Raw genomic sequence first — 22,615 nt, 5'->3', positions numbered from 1 at the left:
GTACTATGTTAAAGCGCTTTGAGTAGTCATTAAGACTAGAAAAATGCTATATAAATACAGTCCATTTACAATTGCAATTTAAAAAAAATCCATTTTATTGATCTCTCTTTGATTGCTCTGTTTTTTACCATCATTGACTGCAATATTTACAAAGGTAGTCAGTGTGGCTGTTACTTCCTTTTGGCAGCACATTGCCCTGTCATGTTGACCCCAGGGTCCCGCCTCCATAAGTGATGAGTTAACTGACAAAGGCTGGCTGACATTATAGTAACTATTTGAGCTGAAATGAAAGAATACACACAAAGTGTTTTTAGTTTTTAACAGGATGAGCTGCGGACAAATGAGTGCAAAATATTCCTTTTTATTTTTGAAACTGCTCAAAACAGCAGATGTGTCCTCTTATTAAAAAGTGACATTACAATTGTATTTTATCTTAAAGAACGAAAAATAAGCAAAACATTTATAATTAGATCTTTCTTTTGTCCTCTCGTCCTTTCTGTCGTCCTTTTTTTAATTTCTAAAACAAAGTCCCGCATGAAAATAACTTCATAAATAGAAAGAATAAAGAAACTAAGAAGACGCAGTGACGTCCGAAGTAAAATAAGTGAAATCTAAAGAAGATTGCGCCCGTCCCTACAGGATGCATTATTGACTTTGGTGTCCCCCTGACTTTTCCTCGAGAGCCACCATGAGCTTGACATTTTTGGTTTTAAGTGAAATGTCTTGACAGCTTTTATTTCCATGTAAACAAGTTACACCTTTGGTACTACAGTGGAAACGCACATTTATTGCTACTACTTCTTACCTTACCTACCTTACCTCCATTTTAACCAGTACATGCCTGTCCTCCACTGCTGCCTAACATATTAAGGTTGCTCATGTAGGAGCTCATGTAGGAGCTCCTGACTTCGCGCTGTCTGTCCATCAGGACTAAAGACAGCTGGAAACATACATGCGTGCCAGCAAGCAGCGAGCATTGCATTTGTTATACTTCAAGTATCTCAGCATCCTCATGCCACATTCACAGCACTTGAGAAGAAACAGGACAAAACATGTTTTCCATGCATGCACTTTGATCTTTGAAGTGGTTTAGCTGAGCTTATTTACTCATATTCAGTTCCAACTGACAGCAGAAACAATGGGAAGCGTAGATTCGCGCCTGATCTTGCGCCTGGCTGTTCATACCAGACACAAATTTCTCCGCGGCTCATCTCTCTCTCTCTCTCTCTCTCTCTCTCTCTCTCTCTCTCTCTCTCTCTCTCTCTCTCTCTCTCTCCCTGTGTGTTGTGTGTGTGTGTGTGTGTGTTAGAGCCTGACCGATTTATCGGCGGGCCAATATTAGGCATTTTCCAAACTATCGGTATCGGCATTTATAATGGCCGATAAATGAATATTTAAAAAATAAAATAAAAACGGACGAAACACCCTTCAACCATGTTCTGAGTGTTGACGTTGCATATCCACCAGAGGGCGCTGTACAACGTCCCTGTCGGCAAAACATTGTTTTTGTTATTGTTTTTGTTCAAAGGACTTTAAGTTTCATATCTTAATTTTGAATTTTTATACATTTTATTTATCAGAAATTTAATATATTTTGATGTTCCTCTGTTCTGTTGTGACAATAAAACAAACAAATAAAAGTTTATTTTTAAACTGCATTATCATTATTTTAGTGAGGACTCATAAATAACTACAAATAACTAATGTTAGGGAAATCTGTTATGTTTTGTTAAGCGTTTCTGGATTTAAAAAAAAAATATATATCGGCTGATATATCAGAATATCAGATTTTTAAATCATCAAATATTAGTATTGATATCGGCCTAAAAAATCCTTTATCAGTTGGGCTCTAGTGTGTGTCACTCTGTCTGTCCATCCGTCTGTCTCTCCCTCCGTGTGTCTGTCTCGCTGCGAAGTCAAGAGAGCCAAAATCACCACAAACCTTGGTGTTTTATTTTGAAATTTGTTTTATTTTGTAAAGCACCCTGCTGCACTGTGGCCTTCCTGTATGTAATTACCTGCCTTGCTTGACACATTTGCTCGCGGATTGCGGAAGAAATAGAGAAGACGCCGAAACAATCGCAGCAGCGTGCAGGCCGGCGCATCACTCCACGCCTGATCGCGGCCGGTGTGGCCGGGCATCACCAAAATGAAATTGGCGTCTATTCGCAGTGCTTCTGGGACCGTTGTGTTTCCGGAGTGACATACAACAAAAGTTCCACTTTGGTCAGTAAATGCAATCCATCGCTGAAGTCATAGTGTTATCAGTTATGATTAGACAGGATTGGGCATTTTCAGCTTTTGCTTTCCACTTAGTAAGTTCCAGTAAGTTATATTGCACATATGATTTGAAGGTTCTATAAAGGAGTGCTAAGGAGGAAGCAACAGCACTTTTCAGAGCTTCTACCTGAATGCGAAAAAAGTGGCCTAGGATGACTGCGGGCACCATCTGCAGGTCTCCAGTCTCTGTTCAGGGCCAGCTCACACACCAGCTGATATCCAATCAGGTGTGGTTATACGATCAGGCCTTTCTGATTCAGCACAAGCCCCGTTGGGTTTACTTTTCCAAGTGTAAGCCTCTGAGATAGGATCTGTGAATGGATGGTGAGGCAGAGGGTGTGCACAGCTTCCCTTACCAAGACCAAAGGTGTTTTCACACCAAAGCCACAGGCCAAAGCAAATGGTCACCGTGCGTCATTGGCATGAATTTGACTGCTGGTGCAGTCCTTTGTGATGCACACAAAACACCAACTGTACAGACATTAGCTGTCAGTTAGCAAGGAAATACACTTCGCCTACAGGCTACAGCCATGCTTGTGGCAGGTATGATATTGTCATAGTTGAGTGTGTTTATTAACACTGCGTATCAACACGAAACAGGACCTACAGCTGGGTTCCCCATTCCTCTTCCTCTCTGCTCCTGCCTCCATCTGGACCTGGCTTAACTCCGGTATTCAGCCCAAATACTCACCGGTGTGGCAGCCGTCCTGTGAACAGCTGCACCCTCTCTCTAACCTTATTGTTACATTTAATCATTACTGAATTCTTCATTCATCCGTCTGAATTCTCCTCTTTGAAATGTCCTGTGGTCACTTTCAAACCTTTGTATATACAGTACAGGCCAAAAGTTTGGACACACCTTCTCATTCAATGTATTTCTTTATTTTCATGACTATTTACATTGTAGATTCTCACTGAAGGCATCAAAACTATTAATGAACACATATGGAATTATGTACTTAACAAAAAAGTGTGAAATAACTGAAAACATGTCTTATATTTTAGATTCCTCAAAGTAGCCACCCTTTGCTTTTTTGATAGCTCTGCAAACCCTTGGTGTTCTCTCAATGAGCTTCATGAGGTAGTCACCTGAAATGGTTTTACCTTCACAGGTGGGCTTTGTCAGGGTTAATTAGTGGAATTTTTTCCCTTATTAATAAAAAAGCAAAGGGTGGCTACTTTGAAGAATCTAAAATATAAGACATGTTTTCAGTTATTTCACACTTTTTTGTTAATTCCATAATTCCATATGTGTTCATTCATAGTTTTGATGCCTTCAGTGAGAATCTACAATGTAAATAGTCATGAAAATAAAAAGGAAACGCAGTGAATGAGAAGGTGTGTCCAAACTTTTGGCCTGTACTGTATATATACACAGTATATGTATATATTTTTTTAGGGTTTACAGATTCAGATTGAAGTACCCAGTATCCAAAGAGTACATTCTAATTGATCAAATTAAACATAATAAAGAATGTTTCATCTTACTAGTGTAGTCTATATCCACGACGTTCCACTTCCGGGATTGCTCCGGCGCTGCCAGAAATTCCGCCGGATGTCTTTAATTTCTAACCTCCGGTGGATTTCTGAGGACTATGGTTAACTGCTCCTCAGATCTCTGCAGGGTAAATCCAGACAGCTAGCTAGACTATCTGTCCAATCTGAGTTTCCTGTTGCACGACTAAAACAACTTTTGAACGTCCACATGTTCCACCGAAACAAGTTCCTTCCCGAGGCTGTTTTGCAGAGGCACTGTTGCTCTGTGGAGCTTAGCACCCCCCAAGATGATTGTGACTGGTTTAAAGAAATGCCAATAAACCAGAGCATGTTGTTCTCCCATCCAGGAATGCTGCGTGGACTAGCCAGACCTTCCTCCGCAGCGCTGTGGAGGAAGGTCTGGATATGCAAGACTTATTTCAAAACCTTTATTTTCAGCATGTAGATTTTTTTTTTTAGATTTTACAAATTTAGATTGCAGTACCCAGTATTCAAAGAGTACATTCTAATGTCAAATCAAATATAGTGAAGAGTGTTTTCTCTACCGTAGCACCCAACATGAAACATGACTTTGTACCAGATAGGGGGGTTTCACATTTGTGTTGTTTCACATGTTCCCTATATTCAGTTTGTAATAAGATTAAGACTCCAAAACAACGCACAATTATGCTGAAATATGTCTGTACATTAAAGTGGAAAAGGAAACTTGATTTCATAGTATTTTAGTAAATGATAGTAAATTAAAATTCCCTCATGACACATCACTAGATAGAATAGAATAAAGACCTAACAATTATCCTTGGAAATGTTTTTTTACTTCCATTTCCATTCCATTTGTTCACGCTGTTACATGACAATCTTTAAATCCTACTGCCTGGCCCACTCATTTTCTTCTTCTATCCTTTTCCCTCTCTGTGTAGGAAGAGTGGGGTCACCTCACCTCAATGAAGTCACTCGCCCAGCGTTAGAACATCATTTAAGGATTTACCACTTTAGATCCCGCCAGATATGGCTGTTATTGCCCAGGTTTATGCTCTCGCACTTCCCATTCGGGTGAATAGTTTACGGGGGATTGGATCTGAATATCCCTGCTATGATTTGTGCTACGCAAAAGGTGGCCGAGTGGAGCTCACCTTGTTAACTCAGGCAATTAAAGTCCTGTCATACACACATATCCAGGCTATTATGGAAGGCCTGGAAGGAAATACAAATGAGCAAGGACAAAAATCCAGCTCAGCGCTGATGGCAGCAGTGTGTACTGCAGTCACTCCATACTCTTATAGGAGAGTAGTGGTTACAGAAATAACATAACGTAGATGGATTTGTGTAATTATATTTAGAATTTAGCAGAAATATAATTCCTTTAACTGTTGTGTTGTCTTCCCGTCAACCATTAAGTTGGTGTCCGTCCGGGTCAAAATTGAAAATTTGACACTTTTTTTAAAAAGTTTTTCTTTATTCATGGTCAATAAACCTAATTTATCACATTATACAGAATGTTTGAGTTTAAACAAGTAGACATGAATGAGGATTAGTTAAGATCAGAGGATGTTGAGTGGATCACAGACTGGTTTATGTCAAAGATTAGTCAGGATCCTGTTTTAAAACCATTTAAACATTTTGGGGGAAATGAAAAAGAAAAATGGGTTGTGGTTTAGGTGGTAGAGCGGTCGCTTGCCAATCCGAAGGTTGGTGGTTCAATCCCTGGTCCTGCAGTTTACTTGTCAAAGTGTCCTTGGGCAAGACACTGCTCCCGATGCTGTGCCGTCGATGTGTGACTGTTTATCTGTTGAGCAGGTGGCACCTTGTATGGCAGCCACAGTGTATGAATGGCACCTCCGATTAATATTTAGATTATTTAATGAAACTTTTATCGATCTTCTTACCGTTTTTTCCAGCTAGAAGCTAACAAGCTAGCCATCACGGGGGTGTCTTTGTTGTCTTCGTAGCCTTTACAGAAGGTTTTCTATCCAGCCTGGAACTTGTGCCTTTTTTTTGGAGTTGTTCAGCAATAAATCCAAACGCTTACATCCAAGATTTATCCACTCGATGTCCGTAATTTATCAATTTTCCATAATTTTTGCCGCTAGCTATGTGCTACCAGCTGCAACAGTCTAGTATAAATCTCCCATGATGCTTTGCAAGACTGTTTTGACGTTTTTCAACCAATGGGAAGGCAGGTCCATCACACAAAGAGTATATAGTCGAAAAGAGAGTTCACTCCAGGAAATAGGAGCGAGAACAAAGAGTAAAGTGAAAAGGAAAGATAACTACGGTCTATGACCGTTCTACAGAGAATAATGGCGTCACTGTTTAGATATTTGGGATACATTTGGGCCTTTTTTTGAAGAAATGTAAATAGTTTGTCATTTATATGAGTTATAATGTTCATTATGTTTATTTTTGCACTGGATGACTCCAAATATATAGGATAACTGTTTTAGACAACACAAATGCTTGCTGTGTGTGATATCAATACATTTGAACATTATTATTTTGATTATTGGCAAAAGCGTCTGGACTTTTTTTGAAAAATTGTATATATTTTGTCAACTATATAAGTTATAATGTTTATTTCTTCACAGTTTGACAACCAAGACATATGGGAACTGATTTAGACAGGAGATTGGCTTAGCTTTTATTGTTCTGTGTGTGATATCAATAAATATCTGTGAGATTCATTTTCCGTTTTATTTATTTATTTATTTGTTTTTAAGGTCATACAACCTTTTTTTTACTTTCAATTGACCTCACTACAGCTCAAATATTCTAATAGCCCAGTTTTTCCTGAAAAAAATGATGTACATCGATTGACTATAGACAACAGGGTTGATGTTTTACAAGCTTTTTTAGAAAATAAAACCAGACGGAAAAGGAATTGTAAAAATGGCCTCAGGTTCCTGGACGTCTATTTACATTTTACCTGTAAAGGTAGACCTAGACAGACTGCCTTAAATTTCTTATGAACGAATGAAGAAGTGGGCATCAGACCTTCATCACTGTAGACACTTTGTAAGCCCTCTGTGTTAATGGGATGTGTTTATTGACACACGCTTGATGAATACTGGCAATATGCAAGGCAAACACGCTGTGTCAAGGACTGTCAGCAGATACGCCTTCAACTCATTTAGCGTTATCTCAGAGGGCTGCAGACACAATGTGTTGTTAGCTTTATAATATTATGCAAGTGTCAAAATACAGTCCAATCAAATGACAATAATAACCACAGACGTTTTAATGGGATTCAGAATAATGTCACCTGAGAGCACGCTTGTCACTGTGCGTGCGTGCGTGCGTGCGTGTGCGTGTGTGTGTGTGTGTTGTGTCCATTCATGTGGAATCTCTTACCTCTGGGGAGTTCACACACAAATCCCAATTCTATTAAAATGTGACTGCAATCACCTTAATTTTCAGTTAAACATACTGAAGCAATTTGACATGATGAGGTAGTAATAGAGGGAAAGCAAGTGTATCTCTGCTTGCAGATAGCCGCTGAACAAAGGCCTGACACTGGCTTTATTTCACACGTCTGTGGAGCTTTAAACAGCTGATACCAAGCCTGCAATGGACAGCAAGAGAAAAGTCACTCAGCACTATGCATCGGTATCTGTTTGACTAACAGACAAGGCAGCGAAGATTTGCATTTTTAAATATATGTTAATTATCCCAGCCATCAGACTTGCATGAACTCAACCTATCATGTGACCATGGTTCCATACCTAGGTTATCTAATGACAGCTGAGCAAACTTCACTCCCTTGAAATGTAACTGAAAGGCCCCAAAGTCGAAAAAGAATAGGCAGAAAAGGAAACAGTTGTATAAATATTATTATGATGTTGATTTTTTTTAAGGATTTGGATGGCACTCAAAAAATGTCATCCTGCCAATAAGGGTGTGACTATCCTGGATACTACTGCACTGTTTCAAACGGAAATGCATTCATGTAAGGAAGTAATGATTCTATTTCATGGGACCTGTTAAGTTAAAGGACGAATGAAGTTATATATTTTTTGTAAATATCTTTACTTCTTATCCTTAGTTACATATGCCTGCCTGTCTGTTTGTTTTCCTGTTGGTTTATGCGTATGTATGCTTTAATTGTCAGCTTTTAACCATCTAGGTTGCTGCCTCAGTCTGCTGTATCGTTCGTCTTTATGCATGTACTGTATGCGGTATGCATATGTGACTGCCTGTTTGACTGCCCCAACTGTTGTATGTCTATTTTATAGTTTTTTACCATGTGTATCATTTCTAAAAGCCTAACAGCGAAAACTACATCGCGTGCTGAAGCGCCGCGAACAGCTGTGAAGCGTAGATTTGACCCTGATTGCGCGCCTGGCCATTCATACCGGACGCACATTTCTCATCGCCGGTCACAAAGCGATCCTTCTCCTCTCGGCTGTGTGTGTGTATGTGTGTGTGTGTGTGTGTGTGTGTGTGTGTGTGTGTGTATGTGTGTGTGTGTGTGCCTGATCGCGTATCTCGCTATAGATACAGCTGACAAGTCAAAATCACCATAAACCTGGGTGTTTTATTTTGAAATTCATTTTATTTTTGTAAAGCATCCGGCTGCGCTGTGGCCTTCCTGTATGCGATTACCTACTAGGGCAGGCACATTCGCTCACGGCTCACGGAAGAAATAGAGGACAAGCTGAAACTATCGCTGCAGCGTGCGGGCCAGTGCAGCCGCTCCACGCCAATTTGGGTAACATGGGCGCCGAAATTAAAATAGCTCGCTTCATGGCGCTTCGCGGCTATTCGCGGCATGAATCATACAGCTAGAAGTCCCACATACATTGCATCGGCTGCACTTTATGTGACTATTCGTATTGTCCCTGACAAATAAACTGGTAAAATAAAAAAAATAAGTAGATTTCTTGGTCTTCTTCTTGTCACTGTCAGAGTTGAGAAAAAAATGTCTCTTTATTTCTCTTGTAAAACCAAAAGTAGCTGTCCTAGATTTAATGTTACACTGCTTGCCCTTTATTAACAATAACAGACAGTGTATCAGATTTGTCTAAAGAACATTTTGTAGACTAAATCAGTGATTCTCCTCCTGTCCTTTCTGTTCACTCGAGGCATTCCTTACTACTTTTATACATCTCCACTCCTTTTCTCTGCACCTTCTTATACAGACACACACACACACACACACACACACACACACACACACACACACACACACACACACACACACACACACACACACACACACACATATGCTAGGCCTAATCCTGAGCAGCAGTAGCAGAGCAATAGGCAGTGTCTTCAGATGTGTCTTGATCAAGGCAGCAGCCTCGCTCTTTGATGTCTAACATGATTAGCTTTTAGGGAAACGCTGGATCTTTCATAAAAGTGTGTTGGCGCCCTCGGCGGGGGGCCGTTTAGGAAGGCATCACAATCAATGCCGAGCGCAGAGGGAAGGGAGGGGTGGGAGGGGGTATGAATCAACCAAATGACTTCTGTAGCTTTGTTTGTATACAAGGCCGGGGGAAGAAAAGAGTGTCAAGAAGAAAGATGAATAAAAAAGGGAACAGATGAAGCAAAGGATATAGGACAGAAAATGTGTCACATGTAACTCAAAGTCAGTGTCATCTACATTCGATATATAATGGTTAGGAGTTGTGATTATGATTAGCTTAGTGCAGAGATCTTCAACAGGGGGTCCTCAGAGTTACTGTGGGGGGGTGGGGGGGGGCACCAAATTATGGTATAATGTATAATAATTTGTATAATGTTTTGAACGTTTTGTCAAAAATGAAAATGTCTTGACATACATCCAACATATTATTAGCGAATATAAATCGGGTTAAATTTGTGAAAAAAACATACATTATATGATAGGTTTACTGGCCTGTAGGTAAGGTAGTCACTTAGGTAGCCATCCACAGATACAGTTCATCCTGAGGATTCACTGCGCCACATTAAAACATGCTTTATAAAATCATGCCAACAACTATTACTTTAATAGCTTAGTATTCTATGTAAAAAAAAAAAAAGGCTATGAACAAAGGCTTTAGCCCGCCCTACACCTTATTGTAGGCTCAGTTTAATATTGCAACTTCATTTTATACAATTTATGCAGTAGGGGGTCCCTGCTGCGTCTCTCTTTCAGTTAAGGGGTCCTTGGTTTAAAAAATGTTGAAGAGGGGTCTAGGGCGATCGTGGTTGGTTTAACATAGAGCCCGTAGTCAGCTGATGGAGTAGAAGTCGGACAGCAGGAGATTTGTGAATGAATGCGAGCTTAAAAAGAATGTTCCTGACTGAACTGACGATACACTTCCATGTTAATTTCAGAAAGTGTCAATGCACGTCCAGTTTTATTTTTCTAAACTTATTTTATACAATAATGTTTATTCCAATATAATAATATGCGATACAAACCATTGTGATTATCACTTCAGCCTAGACATGAACATAAGAAAAGCACATTTTTGAGTGGAAGTTTTATGTTATACTAATATTAGTGAATATGTCTGAAATGGCAGAAAATCAAGTAACCAAATGCTAAAACTTGGAAATTGCTTTATTCTGAAATGAATCTAGACAAATTATGATCTGTTTTTTCTGTTAAAGGACAGATAGGGAAAGGTTGAAAGTCTATCTTCATTTCGTACAACACCCACCATGCCACTGCTGGGATTAGGTTATGTATTTCACAGTGAGCATAAATCAATGCTGTCTGTGGTCAGCGCTGTAACCACACCCAGCACTGATGTCACAGTGTAATGACCACAGCCTCTTTAAGGTTGTAACACACACACACGCACACACACACACACACACACACACACACACACACACACACACACACACACACACACACACACACACACACACACACACACACACATACACACACAGGGAGCTAAAAGCAGAGGAGAGAAAGATGGGAAAATATGAATGAAATAGGAGACAAAGAAACCTGCAGAATATCTATAGAAAATGTTGCGCCAGTGAAGATCTATGTGAAGTAGAATTACAGGATGGAAAACTGACATGAAAGAGACAGAATGGAGATGATGTGGAGAACAGAGGGGGGGGGGGGGAAGGAGACACGCAACGCTAATCCTGACTATCGGCCTCACCAATTAGCTCACTGTAGCTGCTTGTAATTCCACCAAATAACAGGCCATGCTTCGTAAGGGGAATTCGATTAATTGCTATTTTGATTATATTTGTCTGTCCCTCATGACGTATTTATCTCTGCCTCTGTTTCAATTTCTCCTGGAATTATGTTCATTTACATGCACCTCCTGCTAATCCGCCTCTATCTGTTTTAATGAAGCTAAGGAGATTAACATATCCTCTTTCTCCCTCGCTCACACACACACACACACACACACACACACACAACACATGCTACTGGGAGTGCTGTGGTTACACTGATATATTGAGCCAATATTGGCCTTATTAGAAATCAATCAGATGAACCTGACAGTGTTCAGCTCTGAAATAATGAACATGATGGTTTAATCCATCCAGTGTAAAAACAACAATGTATGGTTTTAGGGGGATTTTTGTGCTGAAACTAGTTCCTGATAAACACCAAGCAGGCACAGTGACTGGAATGTGTGGTTGCCAGGTTTGGTACCATCACGCTTGTACAGAGAGCCAAAGCTGTGCTCACTGACCACCCATAGGTAAACTGTTGTTACTCAAGAAATAGTTTTTAGCACATAACTCCACAAACAGAAACGCAAAAACAAGGTTTTCATCAGTGAGCTCTGGAGCCGTTATATCATTTTGGACAGAGCCAGGCTCACTGTTTTCCCCCTCATTCCAGTCTTTATGCTAAGCTAGGCTAACTACGTCCTGACTCCAGCTGTTTAACATAGACATGAGATGGATATCCATCTGACCATCTCACTCTCAAAAGGCCGAACTGTTCCTTTAACAACTAAAATGACTTTTAGATCAATTGCACTTAATATTTAATGAATAATGTCCAAATGGTGTTAAAATACTTTCATTGGTGTTAATATATTGGTGAAAAAACACTTAGCCATTTAGCGCTGTTCTCTGTTGTTCACTTGTTCCAACATCATAAATGAAGTGGCATTGTTTGTGTTTCTGTCAGGGAATCACTGGGTTATATTTGTCTGTCACCGAAATGTTTGCTCACACCTTTTCATTCACCGCTGTTGTATTTGGAGGCCCAGATATCTTAAAACCTCAACACATGAAACTAAAACAATCTTCCTCTGTTTGCTTGTTGAGTAATTGAAGTATGATTCAAATGTGTTTCAGTATTGGGCTAACTGTGGCCAGATGTGTTTCCAACAGATGAGAATAAAATTCAGAAAAATAAAAACCTTCATACTTTGAGTTGTAGTTTCAGTTTTTGGCTGTGGTCAGAATAAAATCATCAACATGCAGTTAAAGGAATACGCCACTGTTTGTTGAAATAGGGCTTATCATGGTCTACCCTGGCTGGAGATAGGTGGGCCAACGCATTTTTTGTCTCAGTGCAAGTAATTAGGTTGTTTTTTGTCTTTTGTTGGCTCACTTTTACTCACAACATGCTAACCAGCAACATAGGATTCCATTCACTACGCTAAGCTAACTAGCGGCGGCGCTGCCGGTGTTGCACCGGACTAAAACGATGCATGCACAAAAAATGCGTTGGCCCACCTATCTACAGCTAGGGGAGACCGTGATAAGCCCTATTTCAACAAACAGTGGCGTATCCCTTTAAATCAAGACAAAGCCATTGATTTTAACACTTGCTGCTAAATGCTAAAATACCTTTCCCAAAAAAAGCATATGAATGTGCATATCATATTCTTCTCTTTGTGTATGTGTGTGTGTGTTGTGTGTGTGTGTGTGTGTTGCCACGGTAACATAACACTTAGCAGCTGAGAGGGTGGGTGGAGGGGGACATTGTGATATGATTGGTTCCTCGTGGCTTACGGAAGGGCACCTCACTCACTCAAATGCTGTGTCGTGTTTGTGTGTCCTGTTTTGTCATCAAAATTGTTCTCCAGGTTCACACAGCAGCATGTCAAAGCACTAAAAACCCTGGAAACAGTCAGCTGACAGTAAAGCTAACCAACATGGCTCCATCAGCCCTTTGAAAAACAACACAACAGAATACAACTCGTTAGGAATTAGACAAAAGATTCATATTTAGAACATTGGAGAAATCGAACAGAAAACACAGTGGACTAAATGTTTAGTGGACTTCAAACAGAGAATATAAACTGGCTGCCAGAGACACAAAGCAGAGACGGATCCTGACTAAATACAGGCTCAGGGACCACCAACTGGCCGTAGAGACAGGAAGACTCAGACAGACGGGTCAGAGAGAGATACAGAGAGAGACAGGCTCAGTGACCACCAACTGGCCATAGAGACAGGAAGACTCAGACAGACAGGTCAGAGAGAGAGAAAGGCCCAGTGACCACCAACTGCCTATAGAGGCAGGAAGACAGAGAGACAGGCTCAAGACACTTATGGGAACAAAAGAAGTATCGCACTGATCCCCTAGTGTGTGTGTGTGTGTGTGTGTGTGTGTGTGTGTGTGTGTGTGTGTGTGTGTGTGTGTGTGCCACTCATCGTCTTTTAGCTCAGCTGTAGTGTAATCCTCAGTAGAAAGGGATACTGCCCTCGTTAAAAATGATTTCTAAAGGATAATTTCTTTCTCAGTTGTATGTCTGTTAGTTCAGCCATGTGGGGTCAATTGATTAATGGGCATATGATTTAAAAACTGTAGGCTTTTAGCATTTATTTTCGGTGAACAATTAATAAAAATGTTTAGCCACAAATCATAGGTTTTTGTGCTGACTCGACTTGGCTTGGTTCGGCTTGGCGCGTCAGCCCAGCTTGGCAGGAATTTACATTTCCGTTACAACAAGGCTACCTGCTTGAAGGTGTGTCTTCAGTGCTGGGGAGTCGGTGCCACAGCAATATCAATATTCACCTTATTCCGCGCGTCAACAAGGGGGGCTCCATGTTTGTTCCGTTTTGTCTTCGAACTTCCAGTTGAGCAACTCTGTCCATTGCAGTACATTGGCACATTGCAACCCGGTCTCACGCCAGGTCGTGAAATAGTCACGTTATTTCAACCCGGTCTCACGGCAGTTCGTGTAAATGTCCACATTATTCTTAATCTATTGATACGTGTTCATGGAGACGCTTTTTACGTGTAAATGTCACATTATTTTTTACGTGTAAATGTCACATTATTTTCTCGGGGAAAGGACGCCGGGAGGCGGCCGAAAAGGTCGCTCCATAAGCCGGGAGGCGCCCGCGAGGCGGCCCGCTGGGTACCTGCTGGGGACCCGCCGGGAGGCGGCCAAAAAGTACGCTCCATAAGCCGGGAGGCGCCCGCGAAGACGGCCCGCGAGACGGCCCGCGAGGCGGCCCGCTGGGGACGCCCCACAATAACGGGATGGGGGAGGTTGGGTTTAGGGAAAAACTTATGGGGAAAGGCCGCATAAACGCCGGGGAAAGGCGTTTAAACGCCGGAGGAAAGGCTATAACGCCGGAGAAGCCGCGCCACAGTAACAGCAGCGGGACAAAACGCCACACGCAGGGCGGCACCACCCGGCAAAGAAACGCCAAACGGACGCCGATCCCCGCCGCGGGTGAAAGTCCTGTGTTGTTTGACCCATCCACCACCCCGACCAACCTCCCTACGCGGATTTTCGGCTTTTTATATTACTCCCTACAATTTGGTGCTGTGGCCACAAAATATGCTTCCCATTGAAATACATTACTTCCCATTTTCGTGTTGTCCACCACGTAAAAAACGACAAAAACGTCTCCGTGAACACGTATCAATAGATTCAAATAACGTCACATTTACACGAACTTCCATGAGACCGGGCTGGTTATTTAGATTTATTGATTCGTGTACACGTCACGAATTTTTAAAGTTCTTTTTCAAACCTGCTCTGGGGGACGCAACAATAGGGAAATGAGGCGCCACACGCCAGCCACAACAACAGGAAGGACCACCACATGTGGGACACGATCCCCGGGCGCAGGAGCACAGAGCAATGGAGAAACAAAACGCCACACGCCGGCCACAACAACGGGACGGGCCGCTACTCGCGGGACACGATCCCCAGGCAGAGGGGCACACAACAATGGGGAAATTAAACGCCACAACAACGGGACGGTTGTGGTTAGGAAGAGAATAACGCGGAAAGGAACTGCAACACGCGGGACGCGATCCCCGGTCTCCGGGGTGAAAGTCCCATGTTGTTTGACCCATCCACCATCCCGACCGACCTCACTGCGCGGACTTTCGCATTATCAATACTACTCACTACCGTCATCGTTCTGTGATCACGAAATATGCTTCCCATTGAAATACATTGCTTTAAAATTCGTAATCACCACACAAAAAAAAACTACATTATCGTGTCCTGTCCACGAATCAATAGATTCAATAACGTGACCATATCACGAACTGCCATGAGACAGGGCTGAACATTAGCTATTTTAGTGAAGATGTCCAGCATTATGTGTTTGGTGAGGGGCTGTCATAACAATTGGATTAAAAGACAGGTATCCTTGCAACAGTACTGTGTTATCCACGGGAAAACCAGGACAGAATGTTGTGGGGCAGCTTTTAATCTGGGTAACACCCATGCACTGTGGCTTGCCTGACTGGGGTTGACTGCAGCTTTCAAAAAAACATATTCCTCAATCTCGCAATGAAAAACATGACCGCCCTTTCCACTGTATAGATATTGATAAGCCTCCGTGCTCTTGTAATTCTTCATGGCTGCCCCATCGACGCCCATCGATAGCATTAAATAATTAAAAATATCCCCATATGACACCTGAGGCCACCGCTGCATGTCATCTACCCACTTGGAGTTCATTAGCCTCGGGTGGCGAAGTACAATCCCTCCATCCGACCTTTTAATGTTGCTTTTCGTCTCTTCCCACGAAAGCCTCTCCATCCTAATTCGGCAGGTTTTTCAACGTAGCTAACTAGCCGTAGCTAGCCGACCGGGAGAACAACAACAAAGCAGAAGGCAAGAAATAAAAAATAAGGTGAATAGTGATATAAAGTTACAACAAGATTGAGCGTTTTTGTGTTTGTATGTGTGGCATTTATTCAATAGTACCACGATCTCTACATAGCATGAACATTAAAGTAAAGATCACCCTCTCTGAAATATGGCTTAGTAAAATAAAGCAGATATACAAAGAAACTACACTTCAAACCACAGAGATTCAGTAGTTGCTACAAAAGAGACACCGAGTTAGTCTTGTTAAAAATTCCGTCTTTCTATAATTTATTTGCATTTTAATAACTACATGGTTATGGTTAAAAAACTATGAAAGGCTATGAAATGAGACACATGTAGGAAAAGTCAATGTTTGACAGCATGTAGGAAAGAATATTTGACAAAAAGGAAGAAGGAGATGGAGAGATCCAAACCACTCTGCTACCAAGATTCATGTGTCTGAGTATGTGACCATAGGCTCACGATAATCACAGCCTCTAATCCTCTGCTCCAAGTGCAGAGCACACAACCCTTTAATAACACAGAGACACACACACACACACATACACAAACACACACACGCACAGAAATCAGCCCTTCAGAACTGGCCACTTCAACCTGCGGCAACAACAAAACAAGGTGTTGTATGAGGGCAGCTATCCAAAGAAAAGGAGGCAGCCAGGAGACAGGCAGGCAGGAGACAGGGAGACATGTAATATAGCTACAGTGCAGAATGTACAATGCATGCATGACACCGACAGTGGTAAAGTAATGCTCAGTGATTTTTCACTGCACTTCCCTCTCTTTGCATTCAAATGGATATGTGTGCGTATCAGTGTCCGCTCGACAATGACACTGCATGAATGGACTTGATGGGCTAGTGCTGCTTTTTTCATCCAAACAAGCTTTCAATAATTGTGACATGAGTGAATACACAATGTGTTGATTCGGCCTTTCATATTGTGAATCTCTGTGCTCAGATTTAGTCTTCTATTTACCTGCACTGAAGGGGCTCCTTCAGACCTCATTTCAATTGGCTTTTATGTTATTGCCACGCCATCGTTTAATTTTCAGCCACGCTTGAAGGAAGGAAATGCAGGTTGATTAGTTGGTTGGTCAGCCCACCAGAGTACAATTTCTTGACAACTATTGTATGAATTTTCATGTACTTTAGTACGGATATCCATGGTGTCCAGAGGATAGACAGTAATCCCTTTAGTCCCCTGACTTTTCATCTGGCACCATTGTGTAGTCAACATCTCACTTTGGCCATTACTATGGTTTACGAACTATACCTGCAGCACTACCAACGGCATTCCCATCATTTTCAGCAGTACTGGGTTTAATACTGATAGAATTAAACAGAAAAGTGATACTATTGTACCACAATGCAATGAAAAAAGGATATTCCCTTTTTTACGTTCTAAGCCAAGTGTACTGTGTGCCAGGAAAATTAGTGGGTGAAAGAATATTTCCTGGGAGCCATGGGAGCCCTATTGCTAATTCATAGCAACACAGATACACAACTGATCTCTTACTGTTCATCCGGTTCCACAGCTGAATGAGTAAGATGACCATCAGGTCGAACAAATTAAAAGGCTTGCGAATAACATTCACTACATACGTAACAAGACACAAATATCTCAATGAGTGGAAAATATGGACAGCGCCACTCTGCCATTGCAACCTACTTTGTGGTCGGAGGGTGTCTAATCCTCCTATCCTAAAATCCTGTCAGCCATGCTGTCAACAGGATTTCAGCATTCTGCTGCCACTAACTGTATACAGCTATCAAGTGCAGCCCACATTTAACCCCCTGCCTTCCCCTTACAGCAGTTGCAACAAGTGCGTCAAATGGAACCGGTAACATCTGTAAGTAGTATTCAGACATACCATGGGCTCGTTTCACTAATCCAGAAAATGTACTTTTGGTTTCAGCCTTGAGATGTGGTACCTTAAGTGTAAACTTTGACCTGCAGTGGTGATTGATGAAAAGGGTTAACACTAGTAACAATCCTCTTGGGAACTAAGATTCTACGGCCAGTATTAGCAGCTCTGGGAGGCTGTACTGTGAACACAGTGGTGTTTTGGGCAAATGGCAAGGTTAGCATGCTAATATGCTCACAGCTGATGTAGGTGTAATGTTTACCATGTTCAGCATCTTAGTTGCATGTGTTAGAATGATCACATTTTCAATTTAGGCATAAGATCCTGGCAATCCACCTAATGGTTTGTCAATATAACCGAAACCATACATGTCAACGTTATGGTGGGGCTAGAGGAAAAATCATTTGATCACCAGTCAATAGGATTGCCACAGCCCGCGTCGTACTGTACTTATAAAACATTTCTCAGGTACTTGTACTTTATATGAGTATGTTTTATGCTACTTTATACTTTTCATTTCAGTACATTTAGCTATGGTTACTAGTTGCTTTTTAAATTAAGATTTTACGTACAAACCATATGATCAGTTTATTAAATATGATCCACTGTTACAGATTGAACTACCAAAAGTATATAAAGTAATGACAACATTAAAGTACCGCTTACATATTAATACATCAATTAAAATGATCCAATAACAGCATAACACTTAGAGCAGACACTTGGCATTATGAGTCTTTTACTTTCAGTACATTTTGTTGCCAATACTTCTGCCTATACTTTTACTTATTTCTAATGCAGGACTTTTACTTATAATTGAGTATTCTTGTACTGTGGTATTGCTGCTTTTACTTAGGTAAATCATGTGAATACTTCTAGCACCACCGAAATGCAGTGAACAATTAAAAGTGATCAGTTGATGAGTCAACTAACGGTTCTGAGCATTCAACAGTAATTATGTCTGAAGGAAGTAGTGCGATGTGTCCTTAGACTACAAAATGTTCCCACGATTCCATTCATGCCTTCTTTGCATACCAATCGTTCTGTTGTATCTTACCAAACCCATACATGCTGAGCTCATGCACAACAGGTGATTTCCTCACTGCCCTTATCCTCTGCTTGATCTCATGATGCAACTCCAAGAACAAAAACAAAATGTAATGTACTTACTCTGTCTCCGTCTTAATCTGATAGTCTCACACTGATGTAATTGTCAAAATACTTACTCTCGTAAGACTTTTTAGACTTCTTACTGGAGATGGTCTAAAGAAAATCTACGTTAAAGTAGTTTATGTTCTTTTTCCTGACTGCATAATAAAAGAAAGTTATGTAATTCTAACTTCTGTAGTTCTGAAATTACGTCATGTTTTCATTTTTCTAGTCAATATTTGTCACTTCCCGTTTTATTTTGAAACTCACACTGTGTCGTGTTTCAGATCGCTTCACTTTCCGTCTTTGTCTGCTTTCCCACCTCTGTGACCACCTGCCCCGCCCTAATGTATTTCACATGTGTCTAATTGTCTCCCCCTCCCTTAGTATCGCTATTTTATACCACTAACAAGGCTCAAAATAGCACCACACAATGAAGATCCCTAGATGTTAAACCAAAGCATTTTTGTAGTGTGTAGTGTAGTGGTATAAAATAATTTACCCTCTGCCACGAAAGCTAGCGTTAGAAGCTAATCACCGGTTTGCGGTAGCTTGTTTCAAGCTAGAGACACATTCAGTTAGCTTGAAAACATGTCCCAGAAAACGCTCGACTCTGTACACATGTTATTAACCCCTACGTTCGTTTTGCGCCGGAATTGTCCTTTAAGTGATTTCACTAAAAACATTTTCAACCTAAGTGTAATGCAAGTGAAAACGTCAGGGGATCACCAATCAATGGGATTCATCAAAATATCATGGCAATCCACAGAATAGTTGTTGAGATATTTCAGTCTGTTAAACGGCTGATACACCAACATTGCCATCACCTGGAGACATGTCACTAGCATGGCTAAAGATCTCATGGCACTCTGGCTTGTAGTCTTCAAGATATCTTTCTCTGTACCTGCGCCCCTTAACGACCGGCCTCTAGTAAAACCAAATGTAAGGATGTGTGTGAATCTGTAAATAAATAACTCCTCAATATTAACATGCACGATTTTATTGTAATAATGATAATACACATTTCCTGTGGACATGGACTTGATTTAGTAGACACCCTGAGGATGATAGTAAAACATAACAGCCTATATTGTCAAAGTAATTGGAGTGTAGAGTTTGATTTGTATGAATTATGCACAATGATAATCCTGGAAAGCACTTCAATAAGCATTAGGGCAAAGGTCACCTGCTATAATGTCTCATTATTCTAATCAGTCTTCCATTATAATATCAATATCTATTGCAGAAGGCATCCATAAGCTATTTGTAAATAAAACATTTACAAGAACAGAGCCTTTCTGGATGCTGATGTTGATCTCACTCCAGGGCCTTTGCTGCCATTGATTACACTGTTTCCTCTGCACTGCTGCTCTCCATTTGCTTATGTGCACAGTTTTGCAGCACAGGCTTCCTCATATTACATAATAATCGAGGACGCCTACCAGTTCTCATGGACATCATCAGATTTTTATGATTGCAGCCAATGCACAAGTCTTTGGATTTGAAATCAAATTCTTCAAATGCTACACACCGCAGAGTTGATCTAATCATGGGGCATTAACAAATGTTTTCTGTTATGCTGTTTCCGTCCCTAATATCCTAATGATATGGAAATTGATAATTATTCTGTCATACACACAGCTTCTAGGGACCTGGCTTTATTGAATATCTCAGAAGGATGTGGATATCTTTCACAAACAATTTGCCTAATATTGCATTTTCTCCCCTCAGATCATTAATGCAGGCCAGAGGCGATGTGAGATTGTTGCATGCAATATCAGGTTTGTACAGATGAAAATGTACAAAAAGACATGACTGGTCAGGGGTGGTGGTTGGATGTGGATTAATGTCACCCTGAGTTGACCTCATGTCACATTGAGTAGGATGTATAATGGAGCAAATAACACCTTTATCACTATCATGGAATCTGCTCTTTGGGAGATGTGCAGCATGTTTAGGAGAATACTACGGTGGCCGGGAAGTGCAATGCAACATTACAAAGAATGAAACACTTTTACATTTTGGAAAACAAATTTACATTTTGGAAAACAAAATAACATTTTAGAAAACAAATTTACATTTTGGAAAACAAAATAACATTTTAGAAAACAAATTTACATTTTAGAAAACAAATTTACATTTTGGAAAACAAAATAACATTTTAGAAAACAAATTTACATTTTAGAAAACAAATTTACATTTTGGAAAACAAATTTACATTTTGGAAAACAAAATAACATTTTAGAAAACAAATTTACATTTTGGAAAACAAAATAACATTTTAGAAAACAAATTTACATTTTGGAAAACAAAATAACATTTTCGAAAACAAATTTACATTTTGGAAAACAAAATAACATTTTAGAAAACAAATTTACATTTTCGAAAACAAATTAACAAGATGCAAAACACTTTTACCAGTCCCGAAACAAATTTACAAATGACAGATTCTTCACGGAAAGGGAATGTACCACATACCGGAAGTGATGAGGTTTTGTATACATGTCGCCTTGACTACGGCAGTTATGGATCGAATGTGCCAATAGAGCCGCCATCTTGGAACAGGGGTACTGCACTGCCTTATATACTGTCTATGGGCCGTCCTTAATGCATCAGCGTCAATGTAGGCAAAGGTCTAACGGAAATAAAATCACTATAAATCGTCAAAATCTCATGCGATGTTCTAGTTTTTTTAAACAAAAAGACAAAGAGACTAATTAATGTGTTAATACAAAGAATATTTATTATAATCAGTTCACAGATATGAGTACAAACGGAAACTTCACCCTTCTGAACTAAGAGGTTCTGCTTCAAAGTGAAGTTTAAACAGACTGAAATGTCCAGGCCCCACTCCCCACTAATGATTCATTTATTTCTGCATGTATTTATTTATTTAACGAGACTTTTAAGTCGTTTCGTTGCTCCACAGTCCGAAGTCCCGCCAGACTCCCTTTAGGAAACCTGTGATTTAAACTTCAGCAGGCTGTGACAGTCCGCTCCGTTCAGTCCTGGATCTGATTCTCCCGGGCTTCCCTTCCCTCCAGCGGGCCCAGCAATACGGCCTGGGTCTCCAGCTGCGTGGTGTCGGTTTTGGCTCCCAGGAATGGGCAGTGAGCTCCAGGTCCTGCAGCTGCAGACGGACTCAGCTGCCCCCTGCTGTAGCTTCGATCCGGCCGCGCTGTCGATACGTTCCCTGTTTTTCCAATGTTGCGTCAGGTCCGCGTCATATAAAAACTCCAAACACCGACCACAGCGAAAGTCACCATAAACTTCATTCACGCCATATACTCACTCACAACAACACAAATTGATCGGTTCACCAACAACACCTCATCACTTCCGGTATGTGGTACATTCCCTTTCCGTGAAGAATCTGTCATTTGTAAATTTGTTTCGGGACTGGTAAAAGTGTTTTGCATCTTGTTAATTTGTTTTCGAAAATGTAAATTTGTTTTCTAAAATGTTATTTTGTTTTCCAAAATGTAAATTTGTTTTCTAAAATGTAAATTTGTTTTCGAAAATGTTATTTTGTTTTCCAAAATGTAAATTTGTTTTCTAAAATGTTATTTTGTTTTCCAAAATGTAAATTTGTTTTCTAAAATGTTATTTTGTTTTCCAAAATGTAAATTTGTTTTCCAAAATGTAAATTTGTTTTCTAAAATGTAAATTTGTTTTCTAAAATGTTATTTTGTTTTCCAAAATGTAAATTTGTTTTCTAAAATGTTATTTTGTTTTCCAAAATGTAAATTTGTTTTCCAAAATGTAAATTTGTTTTCCAAAATGTAAATTTGTCTCGAGCTTTGTAAAAGTGTTTCATTCTTTGTAATGTTGCA

Source organism: Perca fluviatilis, chromosome 22, assembly GCF_010015445.1.
Source record: "Perca fluviatilis chromosome 22, GENO_Pfluv_1.0, whole genome shotgun sequence".
Lineage (NCBI taxonomy): Eukaryota > Metazoa > Chordata > Actinopteri > Perciformes > Percidae > Perca > Perca fluviatilis.
The sequence above is the reverse complement of the archived record's forward strand: the minus strand, read 5'-3'. Positions refer to the sequence as shown.